The sequence below is a fragment of the Saccostrea echinata genome, unplaced genomic scaffold (genome assembly GCF_033153115.1).
Source record: "Saccostrea echinata isolate AGI-Se365-2 ecotype Australia unplaced genomic scaffold, CSIRO_AGI_Sech_v1 ptg000054l, whole genome shotgun sequence".
Classification (NCBI taxonomy): Eukaryota; Metazoa; Mollusca; class Bivalvia; order Ostreida; family Ostreidae; genus Saccostrea; species Saccostrea echinata.
The window spans coordinates 8,080,892-8,107,276 of NW_026889803.1; the positions used below are offsets into that span (position 1 = coordinate 8,080,892).

The 26,385-nt window shown below is 33.3% G+C and overlaps 1 long non-coding RNA gene across 1 annotated transcript; it reads left to right on the forward strand.

Annotated features, from left to right (window-relative positions):
• The first annotated feature begins 1,851 nt into the window (after positions 1–1,851).
• LOC133205659 (uncharacterized) lies at positions 1,852–22,180 on the forward strand. Its single transcript, XR_009723635.1, has 5 exons — positions 1,852–1,922; positions 4,713–4,808; positions 8,394–8,498; positions 8,714–8,810; positions 20,600–22,180. It is a non-coding gene; the product is annotated as an uncharacterized LOC133205659 (long non-coding RNA).
• The last annotated feature ends 4,205 nt before the right edge of the window (positions 22,181–26,385 follow it).

Here is a 26,385-nt window from a genome sequence, read left to right on the forward strand (position 1 = left end):
TGAAAAACATGCAATTAAACAAAAAATCTAGCATATATATTTTTTCCGCTTTTGATTTGTTCAAATGAGTGTTTCTTTAACTTAGTTTTCCATGTTTTATGTTAAAAACCTAAAAAGGAAAAATATTGTAAATTTATGAACCATGTTTTGAATTCTTAGCAAGTGCTTTCCGTCATTTGTTCCGAATGCCATCGGAATGCCCCTTCAGTTTTCAGAAAATGACCTCTGAACACCATGGATGTTGAGAAATTTGGGTAAGTAACTAAAATGATACAGTAATAAGTTGTAATTAAGAATACACAAGACAAACATTCGTTTGGGTTTTTTGTTGTTTTTTTTTTTTTTTGCCTAGTAATTTAGCTTTCAAGAGAAAAAGTATGATTTTAAATAATCGTTAGACTATAGTTCGGTATATAAAATCCTGAAGGAAATTCGAAATAAAGTTAAATGATAGGCCCCTATATTTTTTTTAATTCTTTTATGCAAGTCCACAAACAAATTAAATATTTAAAGATTAGGCCGAACGTTGAAAAAATAGTCTCGCAAGTTGACGCAGCTATTTCGAGCTTAAAAATTTAAATTAAACTTTCTGTAAACATCATGCAGGACATGTTCATCATGATATAGTATAAATGAAACAGACCCTGTAAGAAAAAAATAGCTGTAATTTAATAATTGTTTATTAATATAATGTGGTCCTCTGCTAATAGAATATATATGCTGTAAAAAAAAATCTGAATCAGGGTGAAGCAGATTTGATACAATACATGGCTGAAGGAAGGGGGGGGGGCAGGCCCCCTGTAATTTTGCTGAAATTTAGGTATACTATAGAAAACATTGCTCCTTTATGCTTGGGCCCCCTCAATAATAACCTCTGATGATCTATTTTTCTTTTGCTTTTGGGCCCCCTCAATAATAACCTCTGATAATGTATTTTTCTTTTGCTTATTAAAATTTTTTTTGGTTTGTAGCCTCCCCCAACCTGAAACTGAAAAATGTTGTTTGGTTGTGCTCACCCCCCCCCCCCCCCTCCAACTAAATTACGTACGGGCCTATTCTCCATCCCTGAGGTTTTCTTTCACCAAAGAAAGATGAACTGGTAACAGTTCAGATATATATAGCAATATTTACGGAAGGGAATATTCTCGTTTAATTATGAAGATGTGACAGTAACTCAGTCAAAGCCACAGTGAGTGTAACATTTATTTAATATTATTGTTAATGTTTACAAATAGTGAAATACTGATACTGTGAAATTTTAATGGATATATAGAAAATATAAAAGTACAAACATTTATTGTAAATCACATACATGAAAAGCTTCTTTTTTTACGCAATTGGAAATTCTTCATTTTTTCATGAAATTATTTTATTTCGTATGTATGATAATTTATTTCGTATTTTAATTCTGTCAACAAATCATTGTCGCAGCCTAGTTCCCTTCATTATTTTCAGCAGTTCAGTGACAGAGATAAAATAATCATTTGAGGTTTATATCCCCCCCCCCTCCCCACCAAATGAAACTGAAAAATGTTTGGTTTTGGTCCCCTTCAACTGAAATTGATTCTTACTTACCATGCTTACAGGCTTAACTATGAAGATGTGACAGGGAGTGTAATAACAATAATTTTTCAGACGGATACATATTAAGCTGATATACGTATAAAATTTTAATGGATAGATAGAAATTAATAAACAATTACAACCATTTATTATAAACTACATAAAGATAATTTTTCAAGCAATTTGAAATTCTTCATTTTTTATGATAATATTTTATTTCGTATATATGTTTATAGGTTTATTCGTATCAACAAATCTGTGTACGAGTTAATAACGCAGCCTGGTCCCCTGCATTTTCAGTGAACCACAGAGAACCAGAATAAGATTGTAGGGAAACAAGCCTTGTTACAAGGTTTGAGGTTTGTTTATTTCATATTTTAATTTACACTTTTAAAAATTATTATTATTATGCAAAAATCTGTGTGCAGATGAATATTTACATTTTAATGTTATAAGTCGTTTTGTGGTTCATATTTGCGGTGACTGTCCCACGTGTGTTTACCTGTTTACATTCACCTACTGACCTAGAGTCTTCAAAATATACCTTCTGTAATCATGACTGTTGTAATCTTGTTTTTATGTTAGTTTACCATATGTAACTTGACTGTTGTATAGATTTATAGCGATCACTGCAAGCTCTTAATATTTAGGTGAAGAGAAATTTCAGACTATCAATCACAGGCACTTGTTTCATATACGGTGCACCCCTACTTATTTTTACCACAAGGTATCTAACTCAATTTCAGGCACCCCCGCTTCAAGCTCGTATTTTGTTCATGTATCATTATCAATCATTAACCTACTTTAAAATGACATCGTTCGCTTCAAGAGACTTTTTTCTTGTCAAATAAATCGTTTCAGACATCTCTGGTCGAGTCTCTTTATTGTAAAGCACTCATTTATGCCACGAAAATTACCTCGATACATTTTAAGACTTTAGATTGGATACAACTTCCAGTTGGGGGTAGAATAAAACCAGAGACTTCAGAGTATTCCATTCCGAGGTCTCTGGTTTTATCCTTCATTTATAACCCCAACCGCATTTTTGTATCGAAAATTACCTTGATACATTTTAAGACTTTAGATGGGATACAAATTTCATTTTTTTCACAGGTCACGAGGTTTCAACTTAAAAAATAAAAATTCTCACTGTTAAGATATGTTGGAAATTTTAGCTTGATGTGTTGATAATTTGCCAAATTATTATGTAATAAAGGGGACTTTATATGATCACCCGGCGCTGTCGCTTTAGTTCAGTCTTCACAACAATTCTTTTTCAGCACATGCCCTTCGGGCATGTAGACCTATCATTTTTACCCAGCCCATTCAAATTTGTACATGTCCTACTCAAAATTCTTACATTTACCAGTATTGTGCAACAAAAAAAACCCATTAGGTATATAAAGGTTTTATATTAATTTTTTCAGCGTCGTAAACCAACCATGGCCTGTGATTGCCATTTTCTAAAGCGTTTTTGTTCATAAATAACTTTTGAGTTGCATGCTGGTCATTTGTTGGCCGGTTTAGCTGAACTGAATTTCAGAAATGGGATCATGACTGTAGTGCCACAGTATGTGGCATGGATGAACATCACGTAATTTAGCAAGCAACTTCGAGAAAACAAATAGGTTAAACTAAACACTTCAATGATTAGATTGACAATCATTTGACAGGTCGTATCGAGAATGTAGACAGGCAATCCATCGACATTACATATAGCAACGTTTAAGCGAATAATGGGGGTAGGACAGAGTAAATGGCAAGTAAAGATCGTACAATGAAAGAAGATTCACATATGCCCTCTTCGGACATGTAATTTGGCAATTTTTACAAGCCCGGCTGCAAATTTAACAGGTCCCTGGCATTGGACTCCCGGGTTATTTGGAAGACTGTTAGTTTAGTTTCATGAGGTCCGACAACATTGATTCTCAATGTCTGCTCCCTCTACCCCATACACTTATCTTGATAAAATTACATAAATTATATTATTAATTATATAAATTGATATAAATTATATAAACCGGTCTTGTTTATATAATTTTACAATGTCATAAACAGCTGCTTAAGTGCATATAATATTGTACTAAATGGATTTATATATAGGATTAGGGAAAGATCCTCACTTGATTATGGCAGCATATTTAGCCCGTAGGAGTTTATTATCTACCACACATGATCAATGTCACTTTTGGATGTGAATGACTTTTGACACCCTAACTTCAGTTCAAATCAACGTTAACTTTATGTGACGTCTCTCTGAATCTTTTTTGGCATGTAACTTGGGTAAAAACAATTAAGTATTCTTGATGCATTTGATTTCTCTTAGCCCGTTTAAACATATCCAAGGTCTATACCAGTTTTTGCAGGGGCGAAACTATGTAGATCGAAGTTGGAGAAACCCATCCCCTTTTTGACGTATTTGGTTTTCGAGGGGTGAAAATTTTCAATATTACACTCAACTACATGCAATATTTATTATATTATACTGAATGTTTTATACAAATACAAATAATAGTGAACCTTGAGCGCATAAATCTGTGCAATCACTATTTTTTGGAATATCACCCGTCGTCAAGCAATGTTGACTGTTGTGACACTGGGCGTGGCTTCATTATTCAGCGGATAATAGTGCTTTTTAACAAATATTTCTTGACGAATCAGATTAATTCATCTAATATACCTGAAAGTACAATATTAATTAATTGTCATCATTTTCCTATATTAGCATTTTTACTGGTAATGGTTTTGAAATGATAGGAACATGCACTGTTCAAAAAGTCTTAAAATTTTGTTTTGGCTCAATTTCTTTGTTAAATTACTGTGTTGAACTAAGGCAGGTCAATTAAAGTAACATGATCCTATAGATTCCATGTACATTTAGTACTGTAAAGTAGACAAATTTATTGTTCTCACAAGTAGTTCTCAAACATTGATTTAAGTTGGTCTCCTGAAGGATGTAATAATGCAATTGGTCTGCTTAAGGTATAGTGTATAATATAGACATGCATATTTTATTTTGAATTTGTATTATGTCAATCATTAGAAATATATGGATCTTAATTAAAAAACATTGTTTTCATTAGAATTTAAGATATGTATAATAGGCATATATTCTTCATGCTTTTCCATAGTTAAGTCCTTTTTTACAGGGTCTCTGCTAGTATCATGTGGACCCCAGTGTAACAAATCTATGGAAAGAGAGAAAATCTCAGCTCAAGGGTCAACATGTCTTTATTCCAAGAAAGGTAAATTGATAATTTTTTCTGCTAAAATACTCTTTTATAAAATTATAATATCAATGCAAAAGAGTGAACAAACAATGTACCTAACAACATTTTGAAAATGAAAGTGCAATAACAGTTAATAATTATGATCAATCGAATGAATGTTAATAATCCAATCAAAGTCCTTGTTGTATATCATTTTTGCTAGGGCTGTGTATTGAGCAAAAAAAAAAAAAAAAAAGAAAGACATTTTTTAATGCGATATGCAATATATTGAATTCTTTAACAATTCTATCAAAAAAGTCTTATAAATCATTATGCATGAATTTTATAAAAATAATAATTGTTTTTTTCTCATTTTTAATTTTTTGTCTCACCGTCTTTAAAAATTACACTTCAAATTCAAACTTTTCTTGACTGTAAAATCAACATGTTAAGTAAAGTTGTCTATGTATTTTTATGATTTTGTAATAATCATTTAAGATGTGCTACCTCCTTAATGATTATATCATTTTTGATCAGTTTTAATTCAAAACAATTACCGGTAAATATAATCTTTGGTGATTGAAATTCCCAAGTTTTTCACAGAATTACATAAAAAAAACTGCCTGCCCAAAATGTATTGGAATTAAGTTATTTTTAGCTCACCTGAGCCAAAGGCTCAAGTGAGCTTTTCTGATCAAAATTTGTCCGTTGTCTGTCGTCGTTGTCGTAAACTTTTCACATTTTCATCTTCTTCTCAAGAACCACTGGGCCAATTTCAACCAAACTTGTCAAAAAGCATCCTTGGGTAAAGGGGATTCAAGTTTGTTCAAATGAAGGGCCACACCCTCTTTCAAGGGGAGATAATTAAGAATTAGTGAAAATTTAGTGGTATCTTTTAAAAATCTTCTTCTCAAGAACCACTGGGCTGTAAATTTGAAACTTAGGTGAGACCTTCATTACATAGTGTAGATTCAAGTTTGTTCAAATCATGACCCCCTGGGGTAGGGTGGAGCCACAATGGGGGATCAAAGTTTTACATAGGAATATATAGGAATAAATCTTTAAAAATCTTCTTCTCAAGAACAACAAAGCCACGATTAGTCATATTGATATGGAATCATCCTCAGGTAGTGTAGATTCAAGTTTGTTCAAATCATGACCCCTTGGGGTAGGATGGGGCCACAAGGGGCGATCAAAGTTTTACATAGGAATATACAGAAAAAAAAATTGAAAAATCTTCTTCTCAAGAACAGCAAAGCCTTGTTAAGTCATATTGATATGGAAGCATTCTCAGATAGTGTAGATTTAACTTTGTTCAAATCATGACCCCCAGGGTTAGGGTGGTGCCACAATTGAGGATCAAAAACTTCAAAAATCTTCTTCTCAAGAACAGCAAAGTCATGTTTTGTCATACTGATATGGAAGCTTCCTCAGGTAGTGTAGATTCAAGTTTTTTTCAAATCATGACCCCTGGGGGGTAGGGTGGGGCCACAATGGGGGATCATAGTTTTACATAAGAATATATAGGGAAAAAAAACTTGAAAAATCTTCTTCTCAGGAACAGCAAAGCCATGTTTTGTCATATTGATATGGAAGCTTCCTCAGGTAGTGTAGATTCAAGTTTGTTCAAATCATTACCCCTGGGGGTAGGGTGGGACCACAATGGGGGATCATAGTTTTCCATAGGAATACATAGGAAAAAACTTCAAAAATCTTCTTCTCAAGAACAGCAAAGTCATGTTTTGTCATACTGATATGGAAGCATCTTCAGGTAGTGTAGATTCAAGTTTGTTCAAATCATAAACCCCAGGGGTAGGGTGGGGCCACAATGTGGGATCAAATTTTTACCTAGGAATATATAGGAAAAAATCTTTTCATCAACAGAAAAGCCATGTTTAGTCATATTGATATGGAAGCATCCTCAGGTAGTGTAGATTCAAGTTTGTTCAAATGATGGAGGGGGGGGGGGGGGGGGGTTAGGGAGGGTCCACAATGGGGGATCAAATTTTTAACAAGGGAATATATAGGAAAAAAATCTTTAAAAATCTTCTGCTCAAGAACAGTAAAGCCATTTGTAATATTGATATGGAAGCATCCTCAGGTAGTTCAAAATCCAAGCCCCCTCCCCTTTAAACTTTTCAATACTGAAGTGATTTGTGCTTTTTCCTAGCCAATGTGCTCAGGTGAGCGTTGTGGCCCATGGGCCTCTTGTTTTTGATACGATATATTCATTAATCTAGATACGTATCGATATACAGGTAAACTTCGGTATCTCGAACACCGGTATGTCGAATACCACGGATATCTCGAAGTGAATCAACGGTCCCAGCCGTTTTTATTATATTTATGATTTTAAAAAACCCCGGTATCTCGAACATGGAAATCTCGAATACCTCGCTTATCTTGAAGTAGATTTACGGTCCCAAGTGCTATAAACACATGCGTTATCTCGAAGTCCAACAAATTCTCACTCCACTGAATTCACACCTTAATACACAATAATCCCATTATGCTAATTTTACGGTCTGTTGAACGTTTCCGTTAGGTCTAGCACAGGCTTCATGGGACCATTGCTGATAATCACACCTTATTAGTCCTAAGCTGTTGTTTTTGGTAGTTAAATTTAATTACGCAGGCCAGGTGATTTGGAGGTGTTAATAAATTGCACTCTCAGAGATACTATGACACGATAATGAAACAGCAGCTTAGGGACGATTACTGTACTAGAAATTTAAATTATCGAAAATACACGCTTATACACATCATTACATATCAAAGTAAACACTGAACACATCAAAGTGATAATGACCTCAAGAAATTAAACAATTAAAGACATTATTTTGAGTATAAAAGTCAGTACCAAAAATCAAATCTTCAGTAAATATCATGTCCGATAAGGCAGTCTAACGAAGGACCCGGTAGCCAACCAGGGGGGATAGTTAGATTATCTGACCGTAGTGGAAAAAGAAAACTTAAAGTTCATACAATCGAAACAAAGTTTGCTTTTGTTTATTCATATTGGCAATTTCAATAAATTATTGTAGAACGATAATTCCTGTTGTTACATTTAGGCATGTGGGTATATGTACATATCCTGTTAAAGTCTTTGTGTATCACATTATATCATGATATACTTCAGACAAATTAGTACACCCGTAGTTTTGAATACAATTCATACATTGATTTCTTTTGCCACAATGGTCTCTTTAATATTGCAATAATGCATTTGTCTTCCTAATGCATGTATAATGCAGGTACTGTATATATTCTATGTCCAGCTTATAGGTGAGTCATAAAAAGATTAGTATTTTGAAACCAGGTTAAAACATCAGAGCATTGATTTGAAATTGTCAATTGATTCTGGCAAAAAGTTGTACCAATTTATAAGCGGGTCAATAGCAAATCCCTCCAAAATAACCTCAAAAAATACAACTGACTTATAGGTGGACCACCTTATAGGCAAGTATATATACGGTATAGTTTTTGTTGAATTTTGCTAACAGCAAAACACTATGAATAATGAATTTTGGAAAAAAAAGATTATTAAGTTTAATGATGCATGTATGTAGTATAGAAATATTGTTCATATGCCTGTACATGGTACAAATATGCATTTTACAGAGTGTACATATGCCAGAATCATATGGACCGCAGACTGGCCCTGGTGATTCCGTTAAAAAAAAAGAGGAAAAATCAGTGCTTGTGCTCATTGGTCATTGGACAAAGGTAACTAGATTTATTTCATGAAACTAAACATGTAAATTACTAAGATATTAAAATATCACAATTAAAATACATGTACTGATTTATATATATATATGGATATCAGTTGGTCTCCTTGATGGAGTTAAATGCATTTGTTATCCCTTTTAAGTGGATCATTTAAATATAATGCAGTTTATTTAGAAGCTCTTTATTATCTGCACTCTTCACTTTTACAGGGTGAATGCCAGAATTTTTTCAAGAACAGTCTGAATCTGACATGGAAAAATGAAGAAAAACAGCCTTCCTGTTTATAAATCTACATTCTGACAAAGGGTAATTTTGTTTAGTTCAATTAGAAGTGCACATTTAATTTCAGTTGCTTTCCTTAATGATATATTATAGCATTTTTATTCCCTTATGAACAATATGTATACTTGTAAAGCATGTATCACAAAATCTTCTGCAAACAAAGTTTTGGGTGTAGAGTGTTTGTTGTTTAACGTCCCTCTTGAGAATTTTTCACTCATATGGAGACGCCACCACTTGTCAGTGGAGAGCTGCAAATTTTTGTCCTATACTCAGCACTTACGGCCATTGAGCATTGAGGGATCTTTATCGAGCCAGCACCTACTGTGACATGGGACCTCGGTTAATACCTCTGTCTCATCTGAAGAACGGGTCTCAACGTCCCACAGTGGGATTCAAACTCGCGATGTAAGGATCAGCTTCTTTCTCCGCAACTCTAGAGTAGACGCTCTAACGACTGCATCTGCTCTACTTTGGCAACTTAGGGAGTATATAAGCATAGGAATCATCATGTCCATCTGTCTGTTCATGTGTTTGGCCACTTTTATGATTAGTTTTTTTGTTCCAATTCTGGCTGAGATAAATTGATTTAAGTCATCTAAATACAAACAAATTAAGGGAAATTACTATGGTATTGGAATGAACTTTTTGGAATACTGTCTAATTGTTCCATTGTAGTTGGTTTCTTTAATGTTGAAATAATGCATCTGGTCTTCCTAATGCATGGCATACACTGTATGCATGTGTAATGTTAAAGTTGGCTGAATGTAAAACAGTTCTTGCGTTATGACAAAGGTAAATAGATTTAGTTCATGTAACTAAACATGTAAATTATTAGGGTATTAAAATCTCAAGTTTTGAATACTGATTTACATGTGGAGAGTAGTTGGTCTCCTTAATGCAGTAATAATACATTTGGTCTCCCTTATGCATACTGTATATTATATAAAGGGGGAGTTTCGATAAGGTCGCTCAGCGGCCCACTTTTTTTCATAAAAATAAATTTCAATTTATTTTTTCAAAACTAGTTAAGAATTCAAGAAAAATATATTAACTTTTGTTATTTACATTTCAGAGGTTAATATGAGATGAATTCACAACGTAGCTGATACATACTTAGATGTACCCTCAGATCCGTTAACATTAGGCTTATGGGAAAATATAAGAGGGTGGCATTTAAAAATCGATGTTTAGAATATGAAGTGCATGAGGGACACTCACCTAATTTTTTTCAGTAATTAGATATACTCTGCACACTAATTTCTTGAAATATGATGAGTGTCACGTGTGCACTTCATATCCAAAAAAATGAAAATTGCATAAAATTTGCATATCTAAAATTAGAAGCTCCTGGTTTCTTGATTTGACTCTGTGTTAAAATACTAGGCCAAAAGTAGCATTTTTTTTTAAATCAAAGAAGATTCTCAATTATATTAACAGTAGAAAACATTATCGTATCCTATCTTCATTTCGACAGTTTTTTTTGTCGCCAACGTATAACGTTAACGTCACATTTTTAGCTCACCTCCTTGAAGTTGGGGGAGCTTTCGTAATACCGTCGGCATCAGTGTTTCAGGTAAAAGTATTTGAAGCAGATTTTTTTTTCAAGTATATCTATGCCCTATATTAATCAGAGTCACATGATCCAGCGTGTTTCCTTGTCACCAGTCAGGTTTCAGATGCTGGATTTTTAGTCAAAGAATGTCCAAGTAAATGTTTTAAAAGCAGGTTTAAGTTTTTGGAGCAGAGCAGCTGAAAGCACTTGTTGACCAGACTTGCTTTATGATGCACACTACTATATTGCTTCAGATGCTGGATATGACCTACATTTCATTAATAAGTGAGCAGGTTAAAGATTTTGAAGCTGGTCTCATTTTTATATAACTATAAGCCCCATCGTGACCAAACTTGCATTGATGATGCATCTAGAATTGCACATTACCAGACATGGTTCAGATGCTGCATCTTTCTTACATTTTCCTACTGACTGAACAAAAAATAAGTTTTCGAGCAAGTCCATTCCTTAATGTTATTCATCATGCATAGTTATATTTTTGACTTTCTTGTAAATAGAAATCCACGCTCCGACATGCTAGAGAGGCGCCCATGTATTTATGTGTGGTTGATATAGGAAACGTGGCTTGTTTTAAGTCTGGATGTCTAGGGGCATATGTCTGCTTGATTACGGATTAAACACATATCTTTGGCGTTTTCACATGTATTTCGAACTGCGCTCTGTTCTAGCAAATCATATATAATGAATTCTAGAACTCTCTAAATGAGAAGTGACTAGAAATGGTGTAAAAACTTAAGTATCTCTGGAGATTTGAGAAGCGAGAGGAAATAAGTCCTGGCTGGGATTCTCTCAGTTACGCTGAAAACATTATGCAGATCTATGTGGGCAAATACTTATAAGTTTCATAATGAGAAGGAAAATTTAATGCATTATAGATTTTTCCATCATATTACGTATCATGATAAAATACTTTTGACTGTAATCAATATCATTCATATTATCAAATACATTGCAATATACAGAAGCCAGTAGGTGCAAGGTAAAAAAAAATGTTATCTGTCAGCCGCCAGATAAGTTTCTGCCATTGAAATATCTGGCGGCCGCCAGATAAAATTGTAGTGTTTTTGCCAATCAAATTGTAGCACCCAATGATATACCTCAATGCACTTGATTGACAGAGGTACACAGACCAGGTATTTTCGAAGGCGGTGCTTAAAATCTCTGCCTTTAAGGAGGCTGGGGGGTCAACAAATTAACCATCAGATATAACTTAATTTTTTAGACATGATATCTTAAGCTGTCAACTATTATTTGGCAAAGAAAAATTTCATACATTTTTGTTTTAAAATTTGATAATTTTTGTATATCTTTATATAGAGCTCTTCTTCTGAAGGGGCCGCCGAATAATTATGTGGCGAACGCCAGATAAAATATTTTTCTTACCTTGCACCTACAATGTACTGGCTTACCTAGCAATATGATGCTTTTAAGTAAACTTTTTATTCATGTATGTATTTAAAATATTTTTTAATCTTTTTATTTCAAAACATGTTATTTAATTTCAATTTTATGATACTAAGGTATATTTTTATAAAACATGTAGTTGTATAACCTTATTGATGAAAATGTAGTGCATATAACTGTATATGACGTTTTTACATTCACCTATCTCATGTCTACATATCTTTTCATTTGCATTTTTCGTATGGGAAAATGTTAAATATTGATTATATAGTTTATGTATAAATTGTCGATTAATTATGATGTTAAATCTTTCTATATATTTTACGTTTCATAAGTTAAATCCATCCTCTTTTAAAGAAAAGTAACATTTGACACACCAGAAAAATATCGCACCTTAAAAAACATTCGCATAAGATAAACACTATTTTCCGTAAAAAAATTGTTGAGATTGGTTAATTTATGTCTTTATTCATATTTATCCTATTTCATTTACGATTTTGACAGTTAAAAAATCCACTTTCCCCCTATGAAAATGTCTACTCCCAAAATATACGAAATGGGGGTATACTTAAATTTTCAATTATCACGTGACCGGAAAATGCGTAACATAAATTATTTTCATATTTTTAGGAAGTTTAGAAGTTTTTCTACAAAATATCAAAATTTCATAAAATTTCGTGAGGGGCCGAAAAACGGCCTTATCGAAACTCCCCCTTTAATGACTGACATGTACGAGGGTTGATCCAAAAGTTCATGGAATTTCTTCATATTTTATTTATTTATTAGTGAAAGTGGTTGAATACTGATTTACATGTGGATAGTAGTTGGTCTCCTTAATGCAGTAATAATACATTTGGTCTCCCTTATGCATACTGTATAATATATAAATTTAATGACTGACATGTACGAGGGTTGATCCAAAAGTTCGTGGAATTTCTTCTAGTGTTGTACCGATAATCAGAAAACATCGATTGTCGACAAAAAAAATGCTACTGATTCCGATGATCGATTATAGTTTTTCATAATCGATCATCGGAAACATACTTCTAATACATTTCTGGTTTAAAATTTATTTCTTCTTAATGAAAGAAAATGGCATCTGCATCTGATACTAGCCAACTAGCACGAAGCAGAGGTGATTAAGAACCGAAGATGCATATATAGGGCCTAAAAAAAATTATTTTTGTTTCCTGTAATAACCCGACCGACCCATTCAATTTACCCCCGGGTGAATTTTTTTTCTGCCAAATCTGTGTTTGCTCTTTGGTTTGATCAATCAGCTGATTCTTTTTATTCAAAAAATATTAATTGTATCTTTTATTTGAGATATAAAATATGCAACTTAGTCAACATTTACCTTAAATATAGAGTGATCAATTCCCCCCACAGCTTTTTGAAGTTCGTTTTCTGCCGCTAGGCAGCCATGTTGGGTGTCCACTGTAAATATTTTTAGGTCTAGAAAGTGTAAAAGAAGCAAAACAACAAAGAAAATAATATATTATGTATTTTATATATTCATGTTAAAGAAATAAATGAAATTATTGTAATAGTCTGCTTTTTGTATACAAAACTATGAAGAAATCCGATTATAATCGGTGAAATCGCATCAGAAGCAGTAACCAATTCCAACCGATGATCAATTATGAAAATTAACCGATGTCTCATCACTAATTTCTTCATATTTTTTTTTATTTATTAGTGAAAGCGGTTGAATACTGATTTACATGTGGAGAGTAGTTGGTCACCTTAATGCAGTAATAATACATTTGGTCTCCCTTATGCGTACTGTATATTATATAAATTTAATGATTGACATGTACGAGGGTTGATTCAAATGCTGATGGAATTTCTTCATATTTTATTTTTTTATTAAGTGAAAGTGGTTGAATACTGATTTACATATGGATAGTGGTTGGTCTCCTTAATGCAGTAATAATACATTTGGTCTCCCTTATGCATACTGTATATTATATAAATTTAATGACTGACATGTACGAGGATTGATCCGAAAGTTCATGGAATTTCTTCTTATTTTATTTATTTATTAGTGAAAGTTGAAAAAATTTTGGTTGAAAATTACAAATAAAAATATAGACACTTCTTGAATTTTTTTAATAAAAAAATATTTTAAATATTAATGATAGTAACTCTATGGCAGTTGCCATAGCAAAGGATGTTTTAAAATGCAGGGGAGACATTTACTCGTTCATTATCATTTTAATTCTTAATACGTGATATAAGAAAAAACCTGCGCTAAGTGGCAAATAAAATGAGAATTTTGTCATTATTACGATTGCTTGACCACTAATATATCTGTCTGTGAGAGTTTTACTGATTTAACTTGATATTTAGATTATTAGTTGATGATTTCTTGTTCATCTTTTAATTGTTAGAGAACGTCACATTTCAGTCAAGTTAAAAGTTTTGTTAAAATCTTAGGAACACTCTGACTTAAAGGGGTATACTACTGATACAGGCTGGAGAAAAATGCATTTAGCAACTGATTTTCCAGTGGCGTGAGAAATTTAAGAACAATAGAACTTCCATGGAGGTTGATTAAAGGTGTGGCTGCTTTTGGAGGGTCTGTTTTTCTCGTAGACAAATTAAGCGTTGATGGATGTTGACCACTGACGTACTGTGCTTGACTTTGCTACTGAAATTGGAACATCATATGGAAAGATGGGGAGTATTTTTGAAATATGAGTGTAATATAAAGATAAGTCGATTGGTGGATACCCAGGCTTTTCTTGAGAGAAAAAAAGAGAAAAAGGCAGAATATTCTGTAGAATTACTTAGTTGAATTGAACATGAGGGTGAGATGCTCCTATAACATGACATGACATACTTAACTTGACGTTACGTCGAAGTCTCCCCCGGATTTTACAACTATCAGTGTTCAGAAAGCTCATGTGACCTTATTGGTAATTGGAACGTGGTGAAATTTTCCAGTATTGTTGCATAATGACTCTATATTATAAATATGCCTATTGTTTGCTTTCATCAAATCACAATAAAATTTTAGAAATAATTAAATCCCATGAACTTTTGGATCAACCCTCGTATTAGAAAAAAGATGGATCTAAGATTGAACAGGTTATAATTCACCTGAGTCATTTAAATTACTTATTGCTATCTGTTCTTGTTCAGTCATCATGTGTCAAGTATTGTCTGTAAACTATAGAACATTTTCAGCTTCTTTTCTGGAACCAGTTTCAACTAATTTCTCGGTTGAAGTACTGTATAGGGTATTAATTTCAGGGGTTGTAATTTTCATGTTTTTCTCTCCTCTGACACGATCGCGGTTTGTTGAATTCGCAGAATCGGTATATAACTAAGGTTACATGTACCTCCCTTCAATGTCTATATCTGTTTAATCCATAGCATAGCTAGAAGGCATTAATCAGCGTTATGTATTCACTTCACGAACAACAGGGTAGATTTATATATACATCAGCAAGTTCAATAGTTATTTGAATGATTTTTTAAAACCAAAATGTCGATAAAAACATGATAATGCAGGTAACAAATACACATCGTAACATAGTTACGTACGGGTATTCAAAACCCATGACCCTAGTGTTTTGATTGATGAAACATGTAGCGTTGGCTATTAAAACAGTTTTTTTTTTTAAACAAATACAGGTTATTATCTGCTGGGTGATCTAAATTAATGTCAAGCATTTTAATTAAAATAATTGAATGACAAGTACGATTCGTAATTACTGAAATGACCATGCACTGCACATATATTTACCTATGATATCGTAGTCTATTCTCAAATTTCCAAATATAACATGTAGGTTATTGAAAACTTATTCACTGTTTCTTGAATTCACGGATTTATTCACACCGTGAATATAGCGAATATTAACACCGCGAGTTATTTTCCCCCTATACAGTATACAGACTTAATATAGAAATGATTTTATCGACTTTCTCAATCTATCATGAATTTAAAAATGTAAATATAAGCATTTAATTGTAAATATTAAACATTTAGCATCTCATAACCAGAGTTGGAAATTACTGACTGCCCGAGGCAGTCTGTTTTTCAGGTAGGCAGGGACAAACTTTAGATTAACCTCGGTGGTCGGGGTCATTTAAACAGGTAGTTCCTGTTTTCCTCCTTTTTTTTTCAGGGTATAGTAAGTCTATAGAAATTAAGTAAAATATAGTATATCAAAGGAACACTTCTAGTTAAAAATATGAGATGACCTATAGGACCAATATTGGTTACTGTCTTTAGAAAAAGCTTACCGATATATGTTCCGGTCACTGACTTTAGGCCACATGTGTGTAGTTTCTTGTTTCTCATGTATTGCTTTAGTTCTACATTAATGGTAATCTAACAACCAAGCTTTAAGATAAACGTGATGACTTTAACTTTTCAATCGTCAACTTCCCTTACTTATTCAGCAATATACCTTCATCACCTGCATACGGGGTTTATATCTCTCAGTTGATTCGATACACAAGAGCATCCACTTTTGCCGAACTTCTTGTGCTATTTTACCCGAGAAAAAAATCGAATGAAGTTGTATAGATACCTGTATCCATAGTGATCAAACTAAGAAATTTGCATGCTTGCGTTTGAAATAATACAATAACTATTAACATTAGTTCCTTTAAATTTTAAAATGAAAAAAAGTGTATTTAGGTGGCTTTCAATACCAGTACCATTGTCTTGCATGAATGTTAAAAATGTTTGACACTTTTATTTATGATGACATTTTAACGACACTAAACTCTCCTAACCATCCTGTGTTCCTAAAACCAAATACATACAAACTTCTCTATGTGGCTTGACTTCGATATAATGATACAAAACGTGGTTATGTTTTACAGTGAACATCTTTGAGGAATGTTTACCTGGGTAGAACTCACGTGACTACCAGTATTTTAAATAATTTATTCCACGGGTGGGTTCAACATAGGTCATACAGGTAAATAGCTCTTGCTTGTTAAAGGAAAAACATTGAACTTTTCATACATTTTTAATATTTTAAGTACAAGCCTAATCATGTACAAATTTCCTACTTTCACACAAGTTTTATAAATGTATAATGCATTTTTTGTCAATCGCACAAGTTTGTACAATGTTAGGCTGACAATAAACAAAAGCTTTGAAATGAATGACCGTCCTCGATTTACTATAAAAAATCACGAATTTCGGCTGACCCCTACCACATTGTATGGCTTTGCTCTTTGTATATTCATGAATTTCAGTGATAAAATTTGTTGAATCTTATGGTTTAGATATCAATTAATGATCTGAGATGGAAAATTATGCTTAATTTAATTCTTCATTTTGTCACATTTTACCGGGGCCCATAAGTGCACTCGTTCTTTAGTGTTTATACAGGTAAAAAGTTTGAAAAAATAAAAATGTGCCAACAAATGGTTTCGAACCAGGACACTAAAAATGTTCATGGTGAGAGTCTGCGGTCTATCGTTCTGGGCTATGCTGACTATGAGGACATTTGTAATAAATATAAACCAGTATGATTGAAATAGGTTTTCACGTTTTTTGTAGTTTTTTTTTCTATGAATTTCGACCCTAGGCACCGCTAAAAGAACCTTGTTTTAAATAATTGCTTACTAGATCAAAATCTATCAAAATTTCATAATTTAATTTAGGGGCAGGCAAAGGGTGATTATATTGCATCCATCGGGTATAATTTTCTTATCAGAAAATTGTAGAGATATGCAAAGTTAATTAATGACAACATTTATTTTTCCTTTTTGCCTAATACTTTTATGATTTTCACTAATAAATTGATTATTGAAAAAAAGCCTTTAATATGACTGCTGATTTTATCTCCATCTGTTAATTTTCAACACCTTTTCTCATGATTATAGTAGATAGAGAACAGATTATGATTTCTAACATTTACTAGCTTTTACAGATCATTTCCTTGAGATAGGTGGAACCAACAGTCAAATACAGACACTTTTTAGAAAAGTAAAAATCTGGCTCAGGTTAAAAAAAAAAAAAATCATTTACAGTTTTAACAATTAGTAATTTTACCTTAATTAACTGGAAAAATCTTATTTGACGAAATACAGGTCAAGAATGAAGAGTTTAAAGCCTTAAGTAGGGATTTTGGTCACGCAGGTAGGTTAGGCTTCCCGTAGAATATCACAGTGCACTCTGTGCCTTCACATCTCTGAACTACCAAAATATGACGTCATAATGGAAAATGACGTCAAGTCACTGAAATCTTGAGGTGTTATGACGGGGAGAGTGTCATGAACTTTACACTTTATTTGAAACTGCATGTAAAATGCTAGGTAGCTATTGCAAAATTCACGGGTCGTTAAAGGTTTTTTTAAGTCGTATATGTCAGAATATTTTAAAAATACACCGCTTACCTACCCTTGATTGAAATTCAGCATGTTCAAAATGCTTATGAAAAATATACTTTTGAAATGTACTCTGTTTTATACCCGTGGTTGGAGGTAGTCACCGTAGAATTTATTTAGTGTGTATAAAAGAGTCTGGCGCAGGTGAAGAATGAGGATTAATCTGAGAATTTTTGTTGAAATCTGTAAGAAGAGGTTGTTCTCTAACTGAATCTTGCTTGGGAAAAATGTGTGTTGGCTTTGTTTTAATACAGATTACGATATTGTGTGGAAAATACCCTCAAATTTGTAGGTAAGTTGAATTTCTCTGGAAATATTTTGTATCTAAGTAATACTATGACTTTTCCCAAGCACATTTCGGATACACAAGGATACGATGAGCTTATTTTTATAACAAAATGTTAATAATTATTGTGTAAATCAACTGCGCCGAAGTGATTTATATGAAACACTTCAAAAAATTATAAATGACCGTCACGTGATCAGCAAAGTCATGTGATATCATAACAAATATGTTAATACATAGCCGAGGAAATCCTCTATATAAATTGGAAGTACTTAAGTTCAATACTTTTAAATTAAAACTAAAACCAACCTCGCAATGACATATTATGTTTTGAGCCCATTTTAAAGCTTCGGGAAGCCTAAACATAGCTGCGCAATCATTACAGGTAATCTGCAGGCCCTCTCGAGAATTTTACACTCATATGGAGACGCCACCACTTGCCAGTGGAAAGCTGCAAATTCTGTCCTATACTCTGCACTCATGGCCATTGAGCAGTGAGGGGTCTTTTCATGCCAGCACCTACTGTGACACTGGACCTTGGTTTATAAGGTCTCATCCAAAGGACTGGTCTCCATGTCCCACAGTGGGATTCAAACCTGCGACATAAGGATCAACTCCTTACTTCGCGACTCTAGAGCAGACGCTCTAACCATGGCGCCACGCTTGTTACTAGCTCAGTTTTAAAGAAATCATTCAAGATATTTTTTATCAAACTTAATGTGCTGATACATATATAATTAGTAAGACCTATTCAACTATTTCAAAAACTTTTGACCTTTCCTGTGACCTTGACCTCACTTTCCTTCAATTTGCATTTTGCATGGTTTTAAAACCATTTAAAATATTGATATCTAAGGCTATGCATCTATACATAATTTGGTGAGAATTTATCATCTATATCCATTTTTTTTAGATTTCAATTTCAATTTTAAAGAAACTTTTCAAGATATTCTCATCAAACTTCATACACTAACACAAAATTTCATGTTGCATTACTATACACTCGGCAGGCATACATGTCCTATGGACATATTTCTAGTGTATTGCTATTTCTGTTGTTTGTTTACTTCCGGTCAGTAAGTGCCCTCTAGGGGCAAGCCCCAGTCCTGTTTTCTTTTCCAGGGTTGCAACAGTGCCCCCTAGAAAAACAAGTTGCACCATCCAATCAAATCGTGTTTTGTGCTGCTTTATGCCAATGAAATTAAGGCTGGACAGCATATGTATTATATTCTGACCAATGGGGTTGCCGTATTTTCAAATAATTAGGATAGACTTACCACTTCAGCATTCCTTTCATCACTGAAGTGATATACATGGTCAAAAATTGACTAACTTTCATTTTTGTGTCAACTGCAGAGCAGAACGACACTTAGAGTTCACTTTACCTGGTGTCTGTCTGTCCGTCTGTCACACCTTATATCTCCAAAATTTTGAGAGGCAGGGTTTTGATAATTAGCATTTATATATGTTTTTGAGCTCATGATACTATACTTTGAAACTGTATGAAATTCAGTTACCACACAAACTTATATTTAAATACTATGAAAATACATTGGGATCAGTATTCCACAATGAATCGTGTTGACTGACAAAGTGACAATTAAAGTAAAGACAGTCTGAAATTCCTTTCCTCCGAGGATTGTTGGAAGCACCTACATGTGTATTAATAAAATGATAAATAGTTATTCCTCATAATTTCAATTAAATTATTCATTTGAGGACTGGGGAACCATATTTTCTTTGATTGCCAGATTCTATCCCAGTCTTTTACTTTTGGATCCTTTTTTTCCTTGCAGGCAAATGCATGAACCTCCATGCTAATATTAAATTAATAGCTGACCACTCTTAGATTTATTTACCTCTTTAATGACGATACCTAGCAGGTGACATATACATTCCTTGAAACACTCTAGTTCCTATTTGATTTTCACTAATATAAAGATTATTGAAAATTAAGACTAAGGTGCTCTATAGTGATCAGTCTATTCATTCATCTGTCTGTCAAATACATATATCCCATGTTCAGAGTACAGGTGACTCTAAATACTTCAAACTTTATATTTTTTAATTAGATACATGTAGCTGCTTTGGAACATCTGAAAGGTCTATTACATTATCACTAGTTTTACTAGTTTTCTTCATGTAAGTTGAATATATTTTAAACTTTTAAATTTTTATTTTTTCCAGGTAAGAAAGAAATTCAGGAGTTCTTAAATTGCCCTTGGAGTTCTTGGATTGCATCAAACTGCTAAAAGACCTCAACAAAAACAGCGTCTTGAAAATAAAAATGAAAATATTCAGTGAAAAAAAAATGATGAAAGAGCCACTAAAAATCTTCAAGCCTTTGAGCTGAAATCTGGAAGTCAATCTGTGGACTTTACTAGTATGTCATAATTACTAAGTCATCATTTGTGTATAATAAATACACTAAACTGTAAACACTTGTTAAAATGTGTATAATTTTTAGATATAATTTGTAGCTCACAGACTTCAATAGTTTCATGTAATGTAAGTAATAATGAAAATTTCCTGTTGTCTAGCTAGATTAGAAACTATTATTGTCCAATTTTGGATATTGTGAAATAATTCATCTAGTATGCATACATGTGTGTACACTTACGTGTAAATTAATTGTTATAGCAAATTCAATCGATCATTAAGTTGAATGTTGACTAATGTTTTTCATCAAAATTGTTTACACTGAATTGTTTGTGGATTTTTCCATTTGCCCAGTCATGTCAAGGAGCACATGGCAGGAAATGCTTTCTCCTCCATTGCACCTGGTGTTTTTAGAGGTCTGTGTTTGCTCTGCTCTAATTATGTATTGTTTCAATGGACTTTAAAGCTTGATCACTGTTGGTAATCTTCATATTTCATATACTATTAGAGTACTTGAAGAAAACTGTAAAGATTTAACATACAGTATAATGCATGTATATTGCACTTTAAGTACAGTGTATGTGGTTAAGAAATGTTAAATCGTCTCATAGTGCATTGAATTTGTTGAAAATTAGAAAATGTGTTGAATTTTTTTTTAAATAATGTTAGATTGCAGATTTTTTTAAATCATGCAAGTAAGAAATTGCTAAATATTTTTTAGCTTTTCTGGACAGTCTAGATGAGTTCTTATTATATACCTAGCATTGTCATCCCAGTTAAAATTTAAGGAGCAACGTTCATTCCTAAGCTCTACCTGGACAAAATTGCATGGATTAAAGCACATTAACAGATTTACTTCAGATGCTTGACCTGATCTACATTTTCCTCATGTGTTTTTTTTTGTTTTTGTTTGTTTGTTGTTTTACATCCCTCTCAAGAATTTTTCATCCATATGGAGATGCCACTACTTGCTGGTGGAGAGCTGCAAAATTTGACCTATACTTTGCACTCAGGGCCTTGAGCAGTAAGGGATCTTTTTTGTGCCCACATCAACTGCTAGGCGGGACCTCAGTTTATATGGTCTAATCTGAAGGACTGGTCCCCACAACCCCAGTGGATTTGAACCTGAGACTTAAGGATTAAATCCTTACTCGCGACTCTAGATTACAAACTCTCTCCTTTGCGCCACATGGGGGACTCCACAAGATTAAGTGTTTTGAGCAGTCCTATTCTCATGTAATTATAAACTCTATGTTGAACAAACCTGCAAAGATGATGTATGTACATGTAAATGTTTCAGGGTACCAATCCTTGATTTGACTTAGATTTTCTGGATTAATGACCAGTTTTTTAGAGAAGGTTCATTCAAAGTAACAATATACTCTTTGGTGATCAGTAAACATAAACAGAATAGTAATGATCCATTTAGCTGATACTAGGTTAGTGTCACATTGTACTGGTATATCATGTATACTGAACTGTAAATAAGAAACAACTAAATAGGTAAAATCACAGCATGAATCATTGGATTATGTAAGAAGTGCACTATCTTGTGCTTTGGTATGGTATTAATAATAAATGTTAAACTATCATTTTTTTTTTCAAATTAACAAAGGATATGCTTGAGTGACTGTATTTTGACTAGCAGTAAAAATAAAATGATTTTTAAGCATTTGAATTATTTTGATTCATGGTCTCTGCAAGTTTAATGATAGCAAATATGTATTTTGAACATGGCATCCACATATTGCTATACTGGATGGGGCATAACTTTTACTGAATCTTAATCACAACCTTGAAGTTTTATGTAGTACATGTACTCTTGGTTTCAACTGGTCAAATGTATTCTTAAATCAGAAAGAATTTAAACAAATATAGGCATAGGTCAGAACTTCATCAATTAGTTGGAAAGCGAATGCACTCAGTGACTATATGGTTTAAAAGAAGCTTGGTATAAATAGCAGGAAAAACTACTTGAAGTCCACTGTGAACTTTGTGTCCTCAACAAAACAATATGGAGTATACTATACTTGGTTTAAAGAATAATCTATGTCTGCATTCACTTTTAGGTTAAACTGTTTTGGGCATTGAGAGTTTGTTGTTTAACGTCCCTCTGGAGAATTTTTCACTCATATGGAGATGCCAACACTTGCTGATGGAGAGCTGCAAATGAGCTATGCTCGGCACTCAGGGCCAATGGGCAGTGAGGGATCTTTTTCATGCCAGCATCTACTGCGACACTGGACCTCTGTTTGTACGAAGGACCGGTCTCTACGTCCCAAAGTGGGATTCAAACATGTGAGAAAAGGATCAAGTAACTCCACGACTCTAGAGCATTGGCTCTTTCCACTGCACCACGTGGGCGACAGCATTGAGAGTTAAATGTGGATATCAGAACAAGCTACTCTGGGCTTATACTCTCTATATATTGATTGATTGTATGTTGTTTAACATTCCTCTCAAGATTTTTTCACTCAAATGGAGACACCACCACATGCCGGTGGAGATCTGCAAATTTTGTCCTATATCGGCACTTACGGCCATTGAGCATCGAGGGATTTTTTTCGTGCCAGCACCTACTGTGACACAGGACCTCGATTTATACGGTCTCATCTGAAGGACCGGTCTCCCCATCCCACAGTGGGATTTGAACCTGCGACGTAAGGATCAACTCCTTACTTCGCTACTCTAGAGCAGACGCTCTAACCACTGCGCCACTGGGGCAACTACTCTCTATTTAAGTCACTTGTGCAATGATAAACTTTAGTTTAATTCAATGTTTTGTACTGATCATGTTGAGTCACATTAGCACAAATATCTTTCTGCTGACCTTGACTTATGACCATCCGCAACTATTCTGGTTGGAAACAATATGTTAATTAATGCATAATAAGTGAAATTACTATGAAAGAAAAATGGTCTACTTAAACCACAAGTTATATTTATAAAAAATATACACTGGTCTCCTTAAGTCATATGAGAGAAACATAAAATATTAAGGAGACCATTTTTTTCATATATTTTTAGGAGGCATTTATTATGAAAAAATAAAGCAAGAGTCGACTAAATGGTGTTCTATAGATCTTTGATCTGGTATTTCTTTTTAGAAAAAAGCAAATTTAAAAAATTTGTATATTGTCTCCTTAAGCCATATATAATGGTCTGGTCTCCCTAGTCCTTAAATCAGAGTTATATATATATATATATATATATGTGTGTGTGTGTGTGTGTGAGGGTGTGTGTGTGTGTGTGTGTGATGGATATATGCCGAATACTGTTCTATATGTAAAATTATCAGACTGTTTGAGGCCCGTTAGGGCCGAAAACAGTCTGATAATTTTACATATAGAATTGTATTCGGCATATATCTTACTTAAAACATTGCTATTTAAATGTCCAAAAGTTACCTGGAGGAGTCCAATAATTACACAATAGGAGTTCAGGCATCAATAGTTTTCTACCTGAGACCATCTAATAAGTAGACAAAAGAAAAGAGAAAGTTTTTTTTTCTTTAGACAGTAAAATCAGTGAGTTAACTCTTTTGTTTCATTCATTCAATGGCAGTCGTTTGGCTTAGCAGGAACTATGGACAGTGGTCAGGTGATGAAGGATTTTTTTATGATTCAGAATTTTTTTTTATTAAGTGCGTTTGACACTGATACAGATACAGTGTTGGATGATATCTTCAAAATGTATTTTGAGTAAAAATGCGGATTTTTATCTAAAATTTTGATTAGATGATATAATGAAAATCTTGGGTTTTAAAATTGTGGTCATTGGCGAACAAACCTCGTTAAATGAAGAGATTCGCAGACTGGTTCTCTATCAGAAATGGATTTAAATTGGCTTATTCACAGTGCTGTATCGAAAACGCTTTGCAAAAAAAAAAAAAAAAAAAAGAATGGAAAGTGTTACTTTTGAAGAAGGTTAAAACTCCAGTTTCTTCTTGGATTTGCTATTTTTAACAACTTAATTTCCTCGCGTTCGCTTTCTCTGAATTTTTTCTCCCTAACTTTTTTTTTGGTTTCTGGACAAATTAAACCTTGATTTCACTTTAGTTGTTGTTTTTTAACTACTGTCCGATTTTGTTATCACTGCCGTCCGATAATATATTATTGGACTGCTAATTATTATTATCGGACGGCTACAGGTAAATTTTTAGACTGCAAGAACAAAGGCATGACGTCACAGCAATGTTTTATATATATATATATATATATATATATATATATATATATATATATATATATATATATATATATATATATATATATATATATATATATATGGTTCACATTCTTTTAATTTTAAATTACTGTTCTTTGAATCAATAAACTACGTACATGTCAGTAGTCAGTGCACGATTATTTATTTGTTTTTTTTTCTCAAGTTGATGTGTGGTGTATTTTATTACTAAGTATGTAATAAACACAATAAAACATACCCTTTTCCACATCACATCCTTTATCAGCCATCGACCAATATCAGCCATCGGGCTGATATTGGTGTCTCGGGCTGATACAGGATGTGATATGGAAAAGGGTATGTATCACTCTCTCTCTCTCTTTATATATATATATATGTAGAACATTCTATCGTTAAAATGATACATGTATTGTCCTACGGACCCGGTTTAACGTTTTCGACTGATACATAAAAAGAGTCTTTTTATGTATCAGTCGAAAAAGATATATTTATAAACAGCTTATAGAGAAAAAAGGGTTAAATTATCGATACAATATAGTGCATATTAGAATACAAAAATAGGAAAAAGGTGACTTGATCCCAGATTTAAAAAGGAAAAAAAATGGAAAAGAGGGGGGGGGATACCCCAAGTGCCTGTGTATATAACCATGATTATAGCTCTTTCAGGAGCGGCTCCAGTATAGTTGTGAAAATGTATTTTCGTTGTGGTTGGGGTCCATGTTTTCTATGGGGGGTGGGGGGGTCCAAAGTCATATTTTATTTGTTTCAGTATATACTTTTAATAACTGAAAATTCCAGGGAGGGGGGAGAGGGTTCCCAGACCCCCTCTAGATCTGCGCATTTATTTGAAGATACAGATGTCTTGGTATTAAAGGAACTTTTTATAATTAAAATATAAAATGGTATAGAATTTCATGCATAAACATAGGTAATCAAAGATTACGAAGCTCACCTCGACGAATGTTATCTACATGTAAAGCAAATTTCACATCATATTTTTTATCTAGTTAGGGTACATCCCAAGATCAATATCCATGCAAGTTTGATTTAATTATAGACCTGCTCAAAAAACTTTTGACCTGTTTAGTAATCAAGAAAATTTTGGTCAGTTCCAACATCCAAAGCAAGTCTGGAAGTTTTTATCCTTAGATGCACCATCTATGCAAGTTTAATCATAAAAGGCCATAATATTATATAGCTACTCAAAAAAAATTACCCTGGTCACTCATCTGGAAAATGTACGTCAGATTCAGAATCCAAAGCAAGTCTGGAAGTGTCCATCCCTAGATACAACATCCATGCTAATTTGGTTAAAATATGGCTAAAATTCACTCATGTGGAAAATCTAGGTCAGATCCAGCATTCGAAGCAGGTTGGTTAGTGTACAT